At 48.4% G+C, this 20086-nt stretch overlaps 1 long non-coding RNA gene across 1 annotated transcript in view; it reads left to right on the top strand.

Moving 5' to 3' along the window:
- The first annotated feature begins 9408 nt into the window (after window positions 1–9408).
- The window catches only part of LOC122200766, a 50928-nt gene continuing 40250 nt past the window's right edge, over window positions 9409–20086 (top strand). Inside the window, exon 1 of the long non-coding RNA XR_006193926.1 lies at window positions 9409–10245. This is a non-coding gene — a long non-coding RNA (uncharacterized LOC122200766). The remainder of the gene's footprint in view (window positions 10246–20086) is intronic.

Below are 20086 nucleotides of genomic sequence, written 5' to 3'. Positions count from 1 at the left end.
ATTAAAATGCACTTGGCATCTTGTTTCTAAAAAGTGCAATGAATTTTTTATGGTGCTTACCCAAGGAAATGCAATTAGCGTTTAGCAATAACAACTTTTTCATGAATTTATCAGCATTTTTTTGGAGGGGTAGTACAAATGAATATTCATTCCTGGAGGGTCTGCTCACTTTTGGAGAAGTGCACTAAAAAATAAGGACCTCGATTTACTGTCGCTGTATTACCTGGGAGGGGTTGCTGGGAGTTGGCTCTCACATTGCAGAAGTGGTGGGGGAGAGACTCTGGCAGGTGACAGACAGCCTCATCCCCCCGCCCCCACCACCCGGCTCTTAGATCTCCAGCCTCTTCCCTGAGCTCGAACATTTACCACCTGACTCTGGTGAGTCCCCATCTCAAGAGGCAGGTTCAGGGCAGCTGATCCCCCTGGGCAGGAAAGAGTTACCTGCAAATCCATCAACCATAATCTTTTCAGTGTTTCTCATGTCCCTGTGAGTGTTTGCTTATTTAAAGGGAGGTTTTCCTTTACCATAGTCATTGTAGCCGGTTAATAATCAGTAACATGGGGCTATTACAGTTTATCAACACAGCTCACGTGTACCTCATTGAGATCTCACACTAGCTATGCGGTGAAGATATTATTATTGTGCCCACTTTATAGGCAAGAAAATTAGTTCAGAAAGATGAAGCATCTCCCCAAGACCAGCCACTAGTAAGCGCCAGTGAACCCTGGATCTTTTTATTCCACACCCACATCACCGTTTGGCACATGGATGAACGAGATGGTCCAGTGTTGCACAGCAGTGTAGATGTGAAAGGTTCTTTATCACCTAGTGGAGTCACCTGCCTACACAAATGCATCGCCATCCCTGCTTTTTATAGGTGAGGCAACCAAAACCTGGGGAGAAGTGGCTCCTGCCAGAGACCCTTCTTAGGCAATATTCTGACAGATTTCCAGTTCTCCGTGAGATTGATGGCCTGACTTAAACGTTACAAATGAGTATCTTCCACAGGAGGACGATAAAGAGAACCCTAATTAGAGAATTTGCTAAAAGTGATTCCCTGTTTACCTTCAGAAGATCCCAGGATCTTTCATCAAGCTACCAGTCAGATCTGCAGACTCAGAGGCTCCCACCTGCTCTTCCTTTGTTGGCTGGCACCCGCCAATCCAACTCTTAGGAAAACGAGGAGAAAGAGTGCCTGGGCTCTTTCTCCTGGGCCAGCTGCTGGAGTGCAGCGGTGGGGATGGGGGCAAGGAAGGGTGGGAAAATTCAGGTCCAGAAGGATTTTAATGAGGACCAGCTGGGTGCCCAGCTGTGTTAAACTCTGTAGGGAATTCAGAAGTTGAGAAACTGACTGCCTTATTGGAGTCAGTATTTGTAATACTGACTTATTTGTAATAAATTATTAGTGGCCAGCCAGGCACAAAGCTGCGTGGTGAGGCAATAATTGTGAAGGGAGCTCTAGGGGACTATCGTGGAATAAGTCAGGGCATTTCTGTGCAGGAAACTTGTCTGTCCCTTCCAAGGATTCAGCATCCCACCTGCCTGGGCAGAGCTTGTGAGCCCCAGGAGAATTCGTAAGCAGGTTGCTCCTGGCTGCCATGCCCAGGGTGGAAACGTTCTCCTTTTCTGTGCTTTCGGGGTCTGGAAGGTATAGCGGGATGCAGGCTCTCTCTACTTGTTAGAACTTCCGTGGGGTCCTGCTTTTCCTAGAAGGGCTGCTGTGAATGAGGGGGCAGGCCTGCCATTCCTGAGGAACATTTCTCAAGCTCTTTCCTACATTTTATTTTTGGAAGTGCTGGGCTCACCCACAGTAGGACAAAACTGGAAATGCTATAAATGCTAAAAGCTGGTACAGCAGCTGTCAGGGGATGGTTTTCCCCAGTCTCTCTATTGCCTTCTGTGCTCTGCCCTCTCCTGGCCATGCACTTAGGACCCTCCAGGCTAGTGAAGAACCCAGCTACACTATTCAGCCTCTCTCAGCATATCTGGTCTGGATCCCCCCACCCCTCTACTCAGACACATCAAAATGCACTCTTGGGGTACACTTCACTCTTGGGGCTCTGCCTCCTGCTGACCCATTGGAGCCCATTGCTCACGGCTGTTTAAACTGTCTTGAATACCATCGCCTCTAGAAGAGTTCCTAGTAGCAGGCCTGGAGTAGCTTCCTACTCCTGAGGACGAGGCTGATCTTTCTTTTTTTTTTTTTTTTAATGTTTTTATTTATTTTTGAGACAGAGAGAGACAGAGCGCGAGTGGGGGAGGGGCAGAGAGAGGGGGAGACACAGAATCCGAAACAGGCTCCAGGCTCTGAGCTGTCAGCACAGAGCCCAACGCGGGGCTCGAACTCATAGACCGTGAGATCATGACCCGAGCTGAAGTCGCACGCTCAACCGACTGAGCCACTCAGGTGCCCCGAGGCTGATCTTTCTTACACATTCCATTACCTGGACAGGAAGACGCGGGGCAGGCGGGCACACTTCTCGTGCGCTGGAGGCCCTGGGTCAGAGCAGCCCAGGGGAAGCCACTGGAGGGTTTGTACCTGGGGTTGGTGCTGGAGCAGAGCAAGCTGGGGACTCAGACGGAATGGAAAGAGGAGTCCTGGCTCCAGAAGGCGCCGGTCTCGCCCTTGTGTGCCTCTCCCAGAGTGGGGTGAGGGCTGCAGGAAGGCAGGGGGGCTCACAGGGCCGGGCTCATCTCCTGAGCCTCCTCCCTCCCCAGGAATCTTTGGCTGTGGCCTCTGAGGGTGTAGAGTCCCAATCTAGGTCTCCAACCACTTGGGAGTTTGCTTTCCTGAGCTAACGACCCAGCCTCCCTCAAACTTGGGCTCTCACCTGTCAAATAGGGAGTCTGGGCCAAGTGGTCTCCATGGGATTTGCCTTGTCAACTTTCACGCAAACCTCTGTCACCCCCGGAGACATCTGCCCCACACCCTGTAGTTGGGACACAATGGACAGCTGCCTGTTCCCTGGGATGGATCTAAAGGACCAAGACTGTTCTGGCTCCTCAGGCCCATAAGAGGAAGGCACTCACAGCTGCTCTCCCTTGAGGCTCACCCTCTGGGTCCTGGGGGAAAGAGGAGAGACAGCACCAGGCAATTTGAAAAGCCGTCTTTCCCCATGTCCGTCTGTCCAGCGTTTGTATAGGGGTGAAGGGTCCCAGGACAGGCTGAGCCCGGTGACTGGCACTGTTTCAGCTGCTCCTCAGCTCCTTCCCGACACCCTGGGCTCTGTGTGGGGCCTCATGGGCCGCAGACTGCTAAAGACACTGAGGGAATTTCCTCCTTACCTCAAAGATCCACGGACACTTTCCTTTCGCCCATTTTCTCTTGACAGCTCCTGAGCTGGCCGCAGGACCCCCTCTGCTCCCCAGCCTCTCCCCGTGCATGAGGACGAGTAGTGAGGAAAAGTTTTGACTACCAGAACCATTAACAGGCAGCTTTGGTCCAAGATGTCTCCGTTCCTGGCCATGTTACCAGACTCACAGAGGGAGAATCCTTTCCCATGGCCCTTCAGTCAGGGTGACCCTATCTTCCCAATTTGCCTAGGATTGACCTGGTTTTAACACTGAAACTACCATCCCGGCAAACCAGTGGGTCACGCTAAGCCTGCTGCCTCCCTTCTGTATAAAAGGCATTTCTGTAAACTCTGGTGCCCCTCGGCCTCCTCCAGTCCAATCGGGCTTAAAAGAAAGCTTCCCTGGTGACCCAGAGTTGGAGGAAGAGAAGGTTCCCGGGAATTCTCGAGGTCTGGATGGTTTTGTCAAGGCTGCAACGTTAGCAGATAGTGCCTTGGCCCTGAGGCCCTCGGAGCAAGTCTCCCACAGACCTGGCTGTCCGTCCTTCCCTACGGTGGTCCCTCAGAAGCCAGGACAGCCGTACCTCGCTTTACCTAATGTTCTGGGCACACAGCCTGATCCTCCCAGGCCCAGAAGCCCTCCTGCAATTTGGGGGAGGCTAGGAAGGTGATGTACATGTAGCGCTGCTCCCGGAAGCCATGAACATCACTTTCCCACTTTGCCCAGGTCTCACTCATGTCTGGTCCCCAGATCCTGGTCTGGGGCTTGGCATGAGGTGCTCACTGAGCCCCCTTGGGAGGAGGATAAGAGGGGGCTATCGCCCTCCTGGGAGGCGGGTGGGTCTCTTCTCCAGCCTCTGCCCTCTGGAGGGGAGCAGAGAAGAGCAAAGAAGAGACTGCCAGACTGCTGGAGCCCACAGGGATTTTGTGGGGTTTATTTTGCCTCGGCACTGTCTGCAGAGGTGAGGGCATGAATAAAAGAGCGAGGGAAGATTTACTGTTCCCACACTTGGCGGTGGCCCTGTATTTGCACAGCGGATCCTGGCTGGGAGGGGCTGGAGCAGGTGGAGGCCAGGCTGGGACTCAGGGAGAAAGCCAGACTCCAGGCAGTCTTTTCGAAGGGACCCTGGGGTGGAGCAGAAGGTGAGGCTGTGAGGGGGCTACTTAGGCCATCTCTGTGACCCCCCAGGGGCCAGAGCGTCCCCTCCACTCTTCTGCTCTGTCCCTCACATGAACCAGTAGCAAACATCTTGAGTCCAAGAACCTCTTAAACCCAGGGGCATGTGGTGGGCCTGGTAGGGTGCACTGCCAATGAGGACCCCAAAAGATAGGGCCCCAGGCTGCACTCATTTGTATTCATGGCCCTGGTAATGGGCACAATCAAGAAGTGACATTAGTCGTGGCCTAGTCTGGCCTGGGGCTGGGACCTGGAACCTTTCAGCTGAGAGTGACCTTGGACGGGGTCTAGTGTCACCTCTGCATGCACGTCCAAGACAGTACAGCATCGTAGTGTCCTGGGGCCAACAAAAGATGGACCACTTTTTGTACACTCAATCCTGATGGGTCAAAGCTGGTGGTGGGAGGTAGCAGAAAAGAGGAGAGTCTGAGGGACTGGTAGCGGCTTCTGGGAAGTGATAGGATCCATACTGTGTGTGTGTCTATGTATCTGTGTGTCTGCCTGTGTATGTGTATCTTTGTGTGTCTATGTCTGTGTGTGTGTGTGTGTATGTGTCTGTGTGTGTGTGGTCTCTGTGTGTTTTTGGGCGCATGTCTGTGTGTATATTTGTGTGTATACTGGTATGTATATTCTATGAAACGTGAAGGTCTGGAGGGAAGAGGAGACATAAAGGGAGTCTGGGATAAGCCTCTACAGAATTTCTCCCCTAACCTTGAAGAGGCAGATCGAACTCTGGCCAGTTTCCATGTACAGGGCTCCCCCCACCTTTAGCTTCTCCCTCCCCATGACACACACACACACACACACACACACACACACACACACCACCTCAACACTTTACCCTGGCAGATGTGATCATAAATAATTAGGAAGAATCACAGTGGTCACATATAAGAAACACAGACCTCTGGTACTAGCTTGTTTGTATATATGCATATGTGCACGTGTGCATACATGTGTGTGTGCACGTATGTGTGGCCATGTCCCCATGGAAGCTTCTGAATCTTAAGTCAGCCTCTCAAGACTGCTTCCCCCAGGTCCACTTGAACATTTGTGGGGCTTGGGCAGGAGCATGGATGGAATATACCATATGTCTAAAGAGTTAAAAGTAACACATCAAACTAGCAGATCATTCGATTGAAAATGTCTTGCCATGACAAATATACCTCCTTAAAGCTGTGGAATACCAGGTTCAAATTTAGAATCCTAGAATCCTTGGATTCTTTCCTGGGGCATGGCGGGATGGGGAGAACTGGCGTGTGGCTACCTTTTTTTCCCAGCTCCTGATCCCTGCCCTCCTGCACAGGGACTCGTAGGCAGCCAGGAGGGCATTCCTCCTGCCTAGGGCTGTGCCCACCAGTGGGGTCTGCCCTCAGGGAAAGAGGCGAATGCAGCCTCAGGGCCACTTGAATTCCAGGGTGTAGAAGGGGGCACATGGGCTCTGGGTGGGCATGTGACCTCAGCCCTGCGAGCTTCTCCTTTGAGGGAGGGTACGATCAAAAAGGTCCAGGACAGCAGGGTCAGTCCTAGGGTGAGGTTAAGTGAGGCATGGCTCTCAGGATCTCACAGGGTGGGCTGGCTCCTGCCTCATCCTGGTCCTGGCCCTATTGGACAGGGTCTTATTAAGTAAGCAGCCCAGAACGAGGCTGGCTTCTCTTTCTGGTCTCTGTGGGGTCTGATATTTACTGTAGCCCATCATGTGAGACAGAGGTGAGATGACAAAAGTAGACCCCCACCCACTCCTCCAGATGCTGTAAAGTGCCCCTGGCTACATTTCAGAGGGCTCCACTTTACATCAGCCACCCTCCCTCCCCCGCCCCTCATGGCAGTCCCCAGACTCATGCTCAGTGGAAAAATAGAGTGATTCATGATTCCCACTCACTGGCCCTCAGAAATTAACTGAGATAAACACAGGAACAAAACTCTAGTGAACAAATGAACTATATTCCAGAACTCTCTCACAGACAGAATTCGCTAAAACGAAGGCAAGCCAAAGCTAATTAGAAAAATGGATGTGTAGGGTCAGGGGAGGTCTGTGGGAGAGGAGCCAGGATACAATCTGTATGCATTTTGGAGAAATCTGGATTGAACTTGTTATGGACAGAATTATGTCTTCCCCAAATGCATGTGTCGAAACCCCAACCCCCAATGTGATTGTATCTGGAGATAGGACCTTTGGGAGGTAATTAAGGTTGAATGAGGTCTTCACTGGTGTCCTTATAAGAAAAGGAAGAGACACCAGCACTCTCTCTCTTTCCTCACAAGCACAGAGAAGAGGCTATATAGGAGGACACAGTCAGAAGGTGGTCATCAGCAAACCAAGAGGGGAGCTCTCACGAGAACCTGACCGTGATGGCACCTTGATCTTGGACTTCCAGGCTCCAGAACTGTGAGAAATAGATTTCTGTTCTTTAAACCATGCAGTCTGTAGTATTCTGTTAGGGCAGCCCACGGCAATTAATATAAAATTAAATCACTGGAGGGACGCCTGGGTGGCTCAGTCGGTTAAGCCTCTGACTCTTGATTTCGGCTCAGGTCACGATCTCATTGTGAGATCGAGCCCCAAGACGGGCTCTGCACTAGCAGTGTGAAGCCTGCTTGGGATTCTCTCTCTCTCCCTCTCTCTCTGCCCCTTCCCGTCCTTGCACACATGTGCGTGTGTGCTGTCCCTCACTCTCAAAATAAACAAACTTAAAAAAATAGAATCACTGTAGAAGATGCTCATAAAACAGGAGAATAAATAGAAGAGGACATCCGGGGTGTTGGAGACTGATGCTGGAGACCGTGGTTTGGGTTTCCATCACATGATGCATGGGAGGCATTTAGGGGAGGCCAGGTCCAGGACCCCTGGAGCTTGGGTTCCGAACTGGCCTTCATCCCTTGTGATTGAGCCCAGCTGTCTCTGGACTTTGCGAAGTTCCTATTTTCTCCTCTATGTAATGGGACTAATAACATATGTTCTACATAACTCACAGAGTAGATGGGGAGACCAAGTCAAATGAAATAACCAGAAGGCCTCGGAGATTGTGTGGAGCTAGGCAAATGTAACAGGTTATTGCTTCTAATCTGTGTTGGTACATCTGCCACTTGTCACGTTTATCCACTCAAACCCCATTTATTGAATGTCTCCTGACTATCATGCCCCATCTTGAGCCTGGAATACCCAGAACTGAATAGAAGAATAGCACTGTCTTCGAGGGGTTCATGGGCTAGTTGCAGGCAAACACTAAAACACGGCTATAGTTATTATTTGCTGAAAGAGCACAAATATGAAATATTTTGAAAGAGTTTGCTACAATTACTGTACAACCATTTACAGATAGTTGCTTGTTGCCAAGAAAGAACTGATGTGGCAAATGTAGAAATTTCCCACCTACTATCAGCATGTAAGGTTTTAAGAAAACCAATGGAGGCAAATGGTGTTTCGATCGTAACCTCAGAAATGTGGTTTCCATACCAACGTATTTGTGCAGAATAAAAAGCCCAAAACAAAATGCTGCCTCTGATTCACAATAAGGCGAGCCTTAGTTGAATCGTGTTTTTAGTAGAAAAGACTAAGCCCCCAGCCCCCACAGTGCCTTGCCAAATTGTCTGTGCTCCCGTACACATACGTGCAAGCACACAATGGGAGGTAAACTGGGGCCCTTAGAGGGATCAGATCAGGCTCTCTGTGGAATCCTGGGGTTCTAACCCTGGCCTATCACTTTACCTGTCTGGGTCTCAGTTTCCTCGTCTGTATAGGAGGAGTGATTCTGTCTCATTACTTTTATTGTCATGAAACTGAAATTACACCAAAGGTACTAGTATCTTGAAAGAGCAACAGAGTAGTCACATAGGTAGTCCAGCCATAGCTTAATCTGGAAGGTCTTTTATGTTCCTAGGAGGTGAGCAGTGTGGCATGAGAAGCCGTGTTTAGTTCTGTGAGGATGATCACTGTGGAGGATCGGGTCCTCCCCAATCTGTCCTGCTAACGTCTGACCATCCCTTCCTCCCTCCCTCTGTCCTCCCTTTTCCTGTCTCCTCTTTCCTCCTTCCCTCCCTTTCCCCTCCATACTCATTTCCTTCATTTTTATTGAATGCTTGTCATGTACCAGAATGTGGAGATAAGTATCTCACTATTTCAGCAGAAACTCATAATCATGTGGGGGAGATTAGAGATGTGCACCAATCATTTCAATAAGGGCCAGGTGCAAGGTGCTTCATTCCGGAGCGTGAATAAGGTATGTGGCTGGGTAAGGAGACTGCTTGAGCTGGGCCTTGACTGATCAATGTCAGCAATGAGCTGGGGCAGGGGCGTGGATATGGCCGGGAGGGGAAGAGAGAACAAGGCCATTTGGGACCAAGGGAACAGCATGAAACACCTGACATTTCCTGGGAAGCAAGTAGTTTCGTGATTGTGGACCTAGAACAGGGTCTGACACCTGTGAATAAGTGGCAGCCAAGCCAAGAAGTCCTCCTTTGTCTAATGAGAAGTGTGGGGGGAGCTTCTGAGACCTTTAAAGCAGGAGAGAGTCACAGTCATGTATAATGGAGAGATTACCCTGGAGGAGATATGCAGGTGGGCTTTGAGGGGAACTGCGGCATACTAATATAACCATTAGTGTAGGGTCTCAAACTCCTTTTAAAGATAAAATCTTTATTTGGAGCCCTTAAATATTTGAGACAAAGCAGTGTTTTATTAGCATGCATTCATTTTATAATTCCACATTGCCGATACCTATGTAGGATAAAATCAGTCAGTGTGAACAGTGATGCCATTTTGATGAGCATCAGCAGTTGAAGTCAGGAACCATGCATCAAATTACAGAGTTATATTCATTTCACGACCCACCTTAATTCCAGATTTTGGTTTCAGTTGCATTGCACCAAGGAATCCTGACTTAACACAGTTAAGTCGTTGCTAATAGCAATGGGGTTTGCACAGCTTGACTTTTAGTCTCAGGGCATGCTTTAATTAAAAGAGGAAAACTTCATTCAGAGGTCTGTATAAAAATGAGTTAATCTCGTATCCTAAGTTAATGGGGTGGTGGTCTCCAAGTACCAAAATTGGTCATGTTACACATTTTCGTAATGGTCTAGATGGCTAAAATATGTTTTAAACGAAATGTAAATCAAATATTTGAGAACCCCATGCCACTTGCAGAAGGTGAAGAGATGAGTGAAGGGTATTATGTGGTTTGTTTGTGTTGGTCCTGCCATGGCCGAAGTTGGACAGTTAGGGTTACGTTAATACATGCTTCTTCAGTTGGATGTTGATGGGGACTTCTCTCAAAACTGGCAGGAGCAGTGCAGTGGGGTAGCTACATTGGGTTCATCTTCCCTATAGACAGCGTGTGGCACTTCTATAATCTTGGTACCTTTGTGACCTATGATTTGTGGGAGTTGGGAGAACCCAAGCCAAACATCAGGATATCGAGAGACCTTATATTCGTTTGCAAACTTCTACCTGTGTATGCTCAGGGAACTCACCAAGTACAAAAGCACCCCCCTCTACCCTCCAAGAGGAAACTGATAACAAATCCTTTTACTGAACACCTGCTATGTGCTGCACACTGTTTTATGCAGTTTATATGTACCAACACTGTTAACCTTTGCAGCAGTCCTATGAGATGATTGCTCTTATTTTCTCCATTTTAAAGACGAGGAAATTGAGGCACAAAGAGGTTAAGCGTCTCGCCCAAGATCACACAGCTAGGAAGTGACAGAGCTGGGATTTGAATCCATAGTCTGGAGCCTGCGCACCTAATCACTATGCTGTCTTGTGCCTCTTCAAGGTAAGAATTTACATTAGACCTCTGAGGTCACATATCTTTTCATTGGAATGAGCATTGCATTTGTCCCTTAATTTTCCCCAGGAATATCCTCAGTGCTGGTCATAGCACGTAGGTTCTTCTGCTGATGTTGAGGATGGGCTTTCAGTGGAAATTGTGCAATGGGCAGTGTAGGTGGGGAAAGGGACTTCACACACGTGTGAACTTTTTGGAAAAGTATTCTTTGGAGGTGGGCTTGGGCCCTCCATGGTCTGGATTCATGATGCTATTATGAAGCATCAGGTATCATGAAGTCAGGAAATAACCCTAGGGGGTCTGTGAGCCACACAGCCTCTGTTTCTCTGTCAACTGCAGGATCCAAGGTACCAAGAGGGTGGGACAGACCCAGTACAGAGAGGGTGGTGGGAAGCTGAGGCTTGGGGTGACCTGTGTTCCCGGCTCCCAGGTCTGCCTCAGATCCACCCTTTTCTGGCATTGGTCCTTCCGAGTGAAGAGAAGCAGCCAGTTAAGCCTGCACTGAATGTAGGAGGTTGAAAAGCTTAAGAGGAGACTGTAATGAGAGTAAGTTGGCAAAGCAGCTAAATTGATAGGAAACAGCAGGGTGGGATCAGCCATCGCAAAACCAGTCTATTAAAAGAAGGTCCCAAGAGGCCAGGATGGCTTTTTCTCCAGAATAAATGCTGAGCTGAGCAGACTGAGTAAGTGAAGGCACATCAGTCAGGGCTGCACGGATGGGCAGGAGCAGCACCCTCTAGAGTCAGGTCATGGTCAGGGTGGCCTCTGACCTGTTTGCCGGATCTCAAAGTTGAAGTTGGAAAGAGTTTATTTCAGCATCAACAAAAGGAATCTCCTGTTGGCAGAGCTTGTAATCTGTGGTGTGAGCACCAGGGAATAGATATACCATCAAGGAAGGATTTAATGAGTTCTTGGAGTGTGCAGAGCAGAAGGCCTGGGGAGGGGTATAGAGAGGTTCAGGGAAGCTGCTTGACCTTGTGGAATGGCCACCAGGAAGTTCAGCCTCCCCGGGCTCCTGGTGGCACCGTGCAGCCAAGTGAACACAAGCCATGATTGCCACCTGGCCTTCGAGGGCCTCTGCTCAGGTATCCGTGGGCTGTCCCCACCCCCGGGTTAGTCTGAGCACCGTGCTCAGAGATCTCACAGCCCTGCTCACAGCCCACAAACCTCAGGGTGTCAACTCCTGGGGATCACACCGAGCTTAGGTCTCTCCGTGAGCAGGGAGCTGGTTCCAATGCAACCACAGCTCTGAGAATGAGCGTGTGGTCTCTTTCCACGTGGCCAAACCACTGCTCCTGGCTGAAAAGAGCAGGGAGGGAACCGTTGCTTGTGGGACACCGCCTTTGTATCAAGTACTGAGCCGTGCTAAGTACCTTGGTTCACAGAATCTGTACAAAACTGCTTTGAGGAGGTAGCCTGTTCTTTGTGTAAACGAAACTGAGGCTCAGCTATGTTAACACACACAAGTTCACACACCTGGAGAAGGTGGGGATGGGGTTCAACTACACATTTTTTTGGGTTCCAAAAATCTGTGGTCTTTGCACTAGCCCTGCCTCCTGAGCAAAAGACAAGAAACTCACCGCTTTCAGTGGCGCCCAGGAGTGGCCGCCATGGTGTCTCCCGGCAGGGCTCGAGCCAAAATGTTCCCCATGGGACTCGCAGGCTCTCAGCTTTTGCCCTTGGGCAAGTTATTTGACTTTTTTGAGCCTCAGTGTCCAACTCGGGTACGACAGAAATAATATTCTCCCCTTCCCCTTGGTGGGTTGTGAGATAGATGAAAGCAAGTACGCAGAAGCTGTCGTCATGGTCAAGGACACATTTGGTGACAGAACAATCAGCACTGAAGTGTCCAGTGAGTTCACTCTCCTCTTCCCCATTATGTACCCCTGGGGATCTCTGGCATAGCACTGATCTCCAAACATTCTGGGCTTGAACGGATGAAGATCTCACTGTTCAGCCAAGAAGTCATTTATAATTCCTCTCGGGGTCTGGTCACTGTGGGGCAGAATGGGGGGAAAATCCATCTAAAGGCAAAACTTTCTTTTGTGCTGGCACCAGAAAGGAAGTAAGTCATCTTTTGATTCGAGGCCTGGGTAGCCAGCCAAGTCCAGGGAAGGGTGGAAGATGCCCAGGCCGGAGGGGAGGGCAGGCCCGGAGTCGTTACCTGGGATGAGGATGGTGGCTCCTGCCAGAACCCCAGGCGCTTCAGGTCCTTTAAGACTTGGGTGGGAGCAGGAGGGCAGTGCTGGTAAATGCGAGAGGGCACTTCCGGGAAGGTCTGCGGGGCTCGGCTTAGCCCTGCAATGGAGGCCGGGTGGTTTTGGGGCCCTGGCTCCCCAGCTGTCCCATTTCTGTCCTCCTCGCAGGACCCCGCTGACATTGCCCCTCTCTTCAAACACTTCCTGCTCTGAAGAGCCCTCATGCATCCTTAGAACATCCCTCTCCTGCCACCTGTCTCTCAGGCCTGTTCCTCACTGCCTGTCAGGGATAGGACACCATCCGATCAGGCCCTCCCACACCCACCTTGGGTGCCTTCAGAGACAGAAATGCTTCTCCTGTGCTGCTTCTTTGTCTCTTCTGTGAGCATCCACTGAACATCTGCTGTGTGCCAGGCACATGGGAGCGGGCTACATGAATTGGCACTTGTGCTAATCATACCTTTTTATTTTCTGATGCTTTGATGCCTTAGGCTTCAGTGACTCTGGAGGGACTGGCCCTCCCAGGGCTCGCTAATTCTTATGGAGAGTAAAGGACTCCCCTCCAAGGGCACCTTCCATATGCAGACCAACCAATCCAGAGCCCAGACTCCCGGCCACCTGCTTTATTGGGCTCTCAGGGGGCCACTAATCACCCCTGGGTTGGGTGCCAGGCAGCTAGGGCAGCCCCTATACCCAGCTCAGTGAATGGAATCATCCTGCAGCCAGTGCCTAAGCCAGAAACCCAGGGTTATCCCTGATCCTCCCTCATCAATCCGCAGAGTTCCGTGAACCCGGCCTCCTTCACATCATCTTCCTCTTACTCCTCCTTCGTGGCCCCTTCCTTCACACTCTCAGCATCTCCCCTCAGGCTTTCGGCTCCAGTCCTCCACACCTGGTCCTCCCACTGCATCACCACCACACTGTGACTTTTCCAGACGTACACGGTGCCATCTCAGGTCTGTCTGCAGCTGTCCAGCGTCCTCAGGATGGTGTCGGAACCCCTGGGTTGGGCACACACACCCTCTAGCAGAATGCAGGTCCACCTTCTTCCCTTACTCCATCTCTTGACCCTTTGAGATTCCCAGCACCCCAGGGTGCTCCTTCTATGGGGCAGGAGGATGGGATTCACAAGGAAACTGCAGTCATCACTGGTTCTCCACACTGGATGTGTGTTAGAGTTGCCGTGGCAATCACCCTAAAAATACCAACCCATTCCAGAAATTCTGATTCAGTTGCTCCCAGGCTCAGGGTCAGACTTAAAATTTTTTTGAAAGTTCTCTTATTGATTGTAATGTTGAGGATCAATAAACCCTGTGGTCAAAGCTGCTGAAGGCTGAGGAATGAGCTGGCTTTGCACCAAGGCCTACCATTGAGGTAGGAGTAGAGGTAGAACCATCTCAGAATTGACCAAGTCAGTCCTGAACATTCTAGTCCCAGATTAAGGGGATAAGAGACATAACCTGGGGGAGGACGATCACTCTTCTACTTCTACAATATTGAGTTTATGTTGAAGTCAGCACAGTGTAGCTCTAATCAGCTGGAAAACTAAAGTGGGAACCTAAAATAATGCTAAGATAAGTCTGGATCTAGGATATTCTGGATTCCTCCAGTCACTGAAGTGGCTCAAGTTTACTGCCCTTAGCACATGCAATACTCCCCTCTATCTCCTTCCTCCACATTTCCACCCCAAACCAGTGATGGGGATGCAGATTCCTATGACCAGAAGTGAGGCCTCCTCAGTCCTGGCCACATGCAGGGCTCATGAAGCGTGAATGTTTCTCTTCATCGAGTTCCGTGTACATGTGTTTCTCTAATTCTACTTGGGCTTCTCTTTCCTGGGTCCATAGACCTCTCTCAGCTCACAGACCTGTAGTTCTTTAGCATGTATCCAAATCACCTGGAGGGATTGTTAAATGCAGACTGTTAGGCCCCACCACCAGAGTTTCTGATTCTGTAGGATTAGGGTGGGGCTTGAGAACTTGTATTTCTAGAAAATTCCTGCGTGGTGCTGATGCTGCTGGTCCTGGCAGCACGTTTTGAGAATTTCTGCTTGAAAGGACAGGCCCTTTTTGGTCTGGATTCTCTGGGTGTTAACCCAACTTAGGGAGAATCAAACCCTGGAATACTCCTGGAAATCCAAGATATAAAGCTGTGCACTGCCCTCTCCTCATGGAAACTGTAGCAGACATTTTCCAGGTTCCTTTAGCATCAACTTTAACCACCACAAAATGCAATCCTTGTCCTCCTGACTGTTTCTTTTCTCCTGCTTCTCAGCCTTTTCCTCTTTTCTGGCTCTCATTTTCATCTTTTCAAACATTCCAGGCTGTTTTATGACTTGGCTGTGCCATCACATATGCTGAGTTCTGAGCCCGGAATTTCCTTCCTTTCTCTCTGTCTGCCTGTTTTATTTGCCTCTTTTGGTTCGAAGGAACAGGTACTCTCTCGAATTACTTCATTCTATAGGAACTTTATTTTAAAGATCCCAAGAGAGGCAGACCAGATCTCAGGAAGAGCAGGAACAGATGGGCGGTTCTGATTTCAAGGTGTCTGAAGGGATATCAGCCACAGAAATTTGTGTGCATTTCCTCTAATGTTTGGCCACTAAGTGACTCAGCAACTCTGGGCATCTGCTCTTAACTCTGCTCTCTTCCAACTAATATATGCTTCCCCAATATGTTTTGGTTTTTTTTCCATCCAGTTTATAGCTTCTGCTTGCTCTTCCTCATCTTATGTAGTTTCTGTTTCCTTATAACTTTGGCTTGAGCCATAGCTCAAATTCTGCCTCACTGACAATCTTTCAGATAGGGCTACTGGGAGGGTGTTCAGGGCCCTTGTGTATGTAAACAATTTAAAGCACTTATAACAATGGTGAAAGAGGGTCCTCCAAAAATCTTCTTCATTAAAGCCATGAGAACACTGGCAAAAATAGTCAAAATCAACTTTCCTAGAATGCTGGAATTTGACCACAATATACAACAATTTGAGGATCATTCACTCAAGAAATGGCCAAATGTCAGCAAGAACATTATGTTTTCATAGTATTTTAGCTTGCTCTATTCCCATTCCCCTCTCCCTTGCTCCACAGCAACCTTGGAAATGAGCAGCCTCACAACTATGGTTTATGTGAAAATTAGCAGCTTAATAGCTGCCAAAAAGGGAAGAATGGGCTTGGACTCTCCAAAAAACCCTATACTCAGAGAAGAGCTTTATTTGAGTTGTATGGATGCTCCCTGGAAGAGAGCCATTCTCAAGGCTTGCCTTTGTTTGACCCAACTCAGAGCTCAGACATGTAGGACACCATCAAGTTACCAACATATAAATAATGGGAGTCCCAGAAGGAAAGGAGTTCGAGAAAAGGACAGAGAGAAAATCTGAAGGAATAATGGCTAAAAACTTAACAAATTTGATTTAGAATACTAATCTATAAAAGCTTGACAAACTCCAAGGAAGACAAACTCAAAGAGATTCACTCCAAGACACATTATAGTCAAAATAACAAAAGCCAAAGGCAGAGAATTTTGAAAGCAGCAAGAGAGAAGTAACTCATCATTTACAAAGGATCCTCCAATAAAAAAAAGAATAAATAAATAAAAATACAAAGGATCCTCCACGAGGTTAACAGCTGACTTCTCATGAGAACCCATGGAGGCCAGGAGGAAGTGGGATTACATGTTCAAAGTTCTGATAGAAAGACTGTCAACCAAGAAGTTTATATCCAGCAAAAGTATCCTTAAAAAAAAAAATGAAGGTGAATTTAAGACATTCCTAATTAAGTCTTGTTTTGACTTTTTCGGACACTTTAGAATATGATTTCTTTCAATGTTGACTCCACTGTAGTACTCTATACACTGCCATCTGCAGGGAGGATAGATGAAGGACACACAGGTGGAGGAAGAAGGAAAGTCCCTTGTTTTAGACAGTTAAAGACTAACCTGGAAGAATATGATGTCGTCACATCTATCAGAATCAAGAGAAGACATTGATCATAAGGGCCTATTGGCATTGTGGAACCATGATCTCTAAAGCCCTTGGAGGAGATGGTCTGACCATCCCCAGAGGATCATCTGACATGTGGCATGGAGCCCACAGAAAGCAGAAGTACTACAGATGGTGGGGGAACATGGGTGTCTCCGCTGTCCTTGGGTGCTATAGATTGAAGGGAGCACCATGGATGAACACCTGATACATGAGCCCAAAGATTGATAGTGAACCTTTGGTAGCCCAAAGTCCTGAATTCATCTTGTGTCTGACATGAGTGAGTGTCACCAAAAGAAATGTGACAATACCATCCTGGTTTCCTGACCTTGTGTAATCCCTTGAAAGAAATACTTTGCATTGGCCAGCAGAAGCAATCCTCTTGCCAAGCTGCCCTCCTAGAATCAGGACCCACCTATGAGGGCCTGTGACAACCACATTGCTGTGAGCCCCAGGGCTCTCAGGGAATCTGGTTAATCCCACATATGAGGTAGAGGGTCTGTGAGCTCCCCAAAGGAAAGAAATAAAACAGGGCCTTTGCAGGTCCTCATCCAGGCTTGGGGTGCCCCTTCTAGATGATACTGATAGTCTCCTTAGTCTGATGCTACTAGGCATCAGAGAGAAAGTACTAGCCTCCCCTGAGGTGGGAGGCCAATCCAGGACAGGGGCCCTGCTGGTTCTGATCTAAGGGTGCTACCTTCTCAAGTTCACTTTTCCCTACGAGCCACCTTGTTGGTTAAGTGTTTCTTGGTTTAGAAAATTTCTGAGAGGGAATCTGATTCCCTAGCTGATCAGTTTTGCTCTAGGCCAGTAGTACTCAGGGTATTGTCTGAGGACCCCTGGGGTCTGAGACTCCTTCAGGCTATCTGTATGGTTAAAACTCTTTTCATGATAATACTAAGATTTCATTTGCCCCTTTCTTAGTGTTGACACTGCGAAAATGATGGTGGGCAAAACTGCTGGTGCCTTGGCACAGATGAAGGCAATGCCACCAAACTGTTCTAGTGGTTTTCCACCATATTTTTCACTACCACAGACATTTTAAAAAATCCAGTTTCACTGAAGCGTATATTTGATGAAGCAATAGAGTACTAGTTTTTTTAAGTCTTGGCTTTTGAGACAAGACATGTATGTCTTTTTTAGGTCTGCGTGGAGCCCCCCTACAGCCCTTCTGCTGCATACTGAAATACAGAGGATGTCTTTAGGAAAAGCACTCATATGACCGAGTTGCAAGCTGAACTAGCCACTTTTTCCCTAGAATGTCATTTTACTTGTGAGATATATTGATAGAAAAACTATGATTATTCAGATTTGATATTTTGCAGACATTTAAAAATGAACAGAGGGAATCTGCCAGTTCAAGGAAAACAACTGATGGGTTGACAACGATGGCATTTGAAGTTTCAAGCGAACAGTAGGGTTTTGGAAAGCTTGTGCCCACCAGGATCTGGATAGCTTCCCACTTCTTCAAGACTTTCTGATACTGGTGGTGATATTAATGAATGTGTACAGATAGAGGGGAAGATCAAACATTCTGATTCCGGCTTGCTAGGTATGAGGTGCTTTCATTATAGAAAGCAGCCTCAGGGAAGGGGCTTGAAGTCAGACTCTGAGAGCCCCAATAGGTAGGGCTCTGGGGTGGACATTGCCTGAGTTGACACTGGTGGTCTGTATCCTTTGTGGGAGCATGTGGCCCACTTCCTCATGTGGACTGAGAGTTTCTCTAGAAGTTTACTTGTATCATCGAACAACTGTAGAGCTCCTATGGCAAAGGCTTAGGAGAGGGTGGCACTTGAGGCTGGGCTCAACTCCCTCCCCTTAAGCTTACTACACTTGTCTTGAAGGCTCTAGGCATCCTGGGAAGTGACCTCTGAGACCCAAAGGGGAGAAGGGGGTTTGGATGGGCCCACTTAACCCTGACCATAACAATGCTAAAAATAAATGGCTCAGTATCTCAAGCTCTGCCTAGAAGTGGGCTAGACAGCCCCAGTCTTCTATAGCATATCAGATACTGTGTTTTTCAGAAATCCCAACTGAATCCTGAGTATTGCTGCACAAACACTTTGAGCCAAAATGCAAGGGAAGACAAACAAGTCTGAAGACCTTGCAGAGTGACTGAAACCAATGGAGCAAGAGGGAGAGAGCTGGAAAAACATCAAAGCAAAGCCAGTTTTCTTCCAGAGACTCCAGGCTAGTTACAAATGCAGTAATCAAATATCTGGAGGAGCAGAGGATTTGTCCTGGGCTAGGGTTGTGGTGAAAGGTCCCCTCTGATAGAGATGCTCATGTTTAGCACTTTTCTACATGTTTCTGCCACTAAGGAGGTGATGCATAGCGTAGGCTGGTGGTCACAACCCCCATACCCACACTAGTCCCACAGAGGTGGCTGTGGTGAATGTGGAGGCGGGTGGGGAGATTGGAGTTTGGCATGGAGGGATTTTAGCTGAAACAGAGATGCTGGTCCTGGGTGCTCTGAAGTCTTTAATGGAAATCTTTCACTTGTAAATAGGTTTTATTTGTCTTTGTATATTCAGTCTAGTGCTGGCCAGCACAGACAGCTGGTGCTTGGTAAATACTTGGGGCATTGTACTGTGAATTGCTTTGTAGGAATAATGTAAATGGGATAAAACAGTCATCATGGGGCCAGCAGCAGAGGAGGCTGGAATTTCCCCAGTGGGCTTATAGAGGAAGGTGAAGCTGTTGGAAGAAAAAAGGTGGGGGCTGGCAGAATGGGAGCATGAGGGCTGACAAAGGAGAGCAGGGAGAGGGCTGGAAGATCCCTGATGGAGGTAAAAATGCAAGGGTGGATTGGCAGGTCTTCTGTTGGCTGGAAGGAGAAGTAGAGAGACCAGTTTCCAGGCCTAGGCTCCCTTGCCTGCCAAGCCCCTGGTCAGAGGCATTAGAAACTAGAGTGGAGATTGCACACTAAGATGGCAATTTTGCCAGCAGGGCCCTTCGGTAAACCACGGTTCTACAGACCTTTCTCAGCAAACATCCCCAAATATTTCCCATGTCCTAACATTCACCAACCGTATGGCCCCCCAGTACTCATAGCTGTAGGTCTCTCACCTTTATCCATTCATATGATACTTACTCATTAATTAATCAATTAAAAAATTTTTATTGGGGCACCTGGATGGATCAGTCAGTTGAGCATTGGACTGGCTCAGGTTATGATCTCACAGTTCGTGAGTTTGCGCCGTGCATTGGGCTCATTGCTGTTGGCACAGAGCCCCTTTGGATCCTCTGTTCCCCCCACCCCACCCCACCCTGTATCCTACTTGCATTCTCTCTCTTGCTCAAAAATAAATAAACATTAAAAAAAACACATTTATTAAGTGCATCCTGTGTGCCAGGCACATGCTAGGTACAAAGGTTAAAATAGCACAGCCATTCTTTAAGTGTGGTCTCTGGGCCAGCCACATCCGCACCATCTGGTGTGTTAGTTACCTATGGATGCCTAACAAATGATTCCAAAACTTAGTGGCCTAAATCAATAATAACCATCTCTTATCCCTCCTAGTTTCTGGAGCTTCTGGCTTAGGATCTATCATGGAGCTGCTGGGAGTGCAGTCAGGAGGCTTGAAGTAGGACTGGAGGGCCTGCCTCCGAGGTGGCCCATTCACATCGCTGGCACATTGGTGTTGGTTGCTGGC

Source organism: Panthera leo, chromosome D1 (genome assembly GCF_018350215.1).
Source record: "Panthera leo isolate Ple1 chromosome D1, P.leo_Ple1_pat1.1, whole genome shotgun sequence".
NCBI classification, from domain to species: Eukaryota; Metazoa; Chordata; class Mammalia; order Carnivora; family Felidae; genus Panthera; species Panthera leo.
This window is presented reverse-complemented; position numbering and strand designations above follow the sequence as displayed.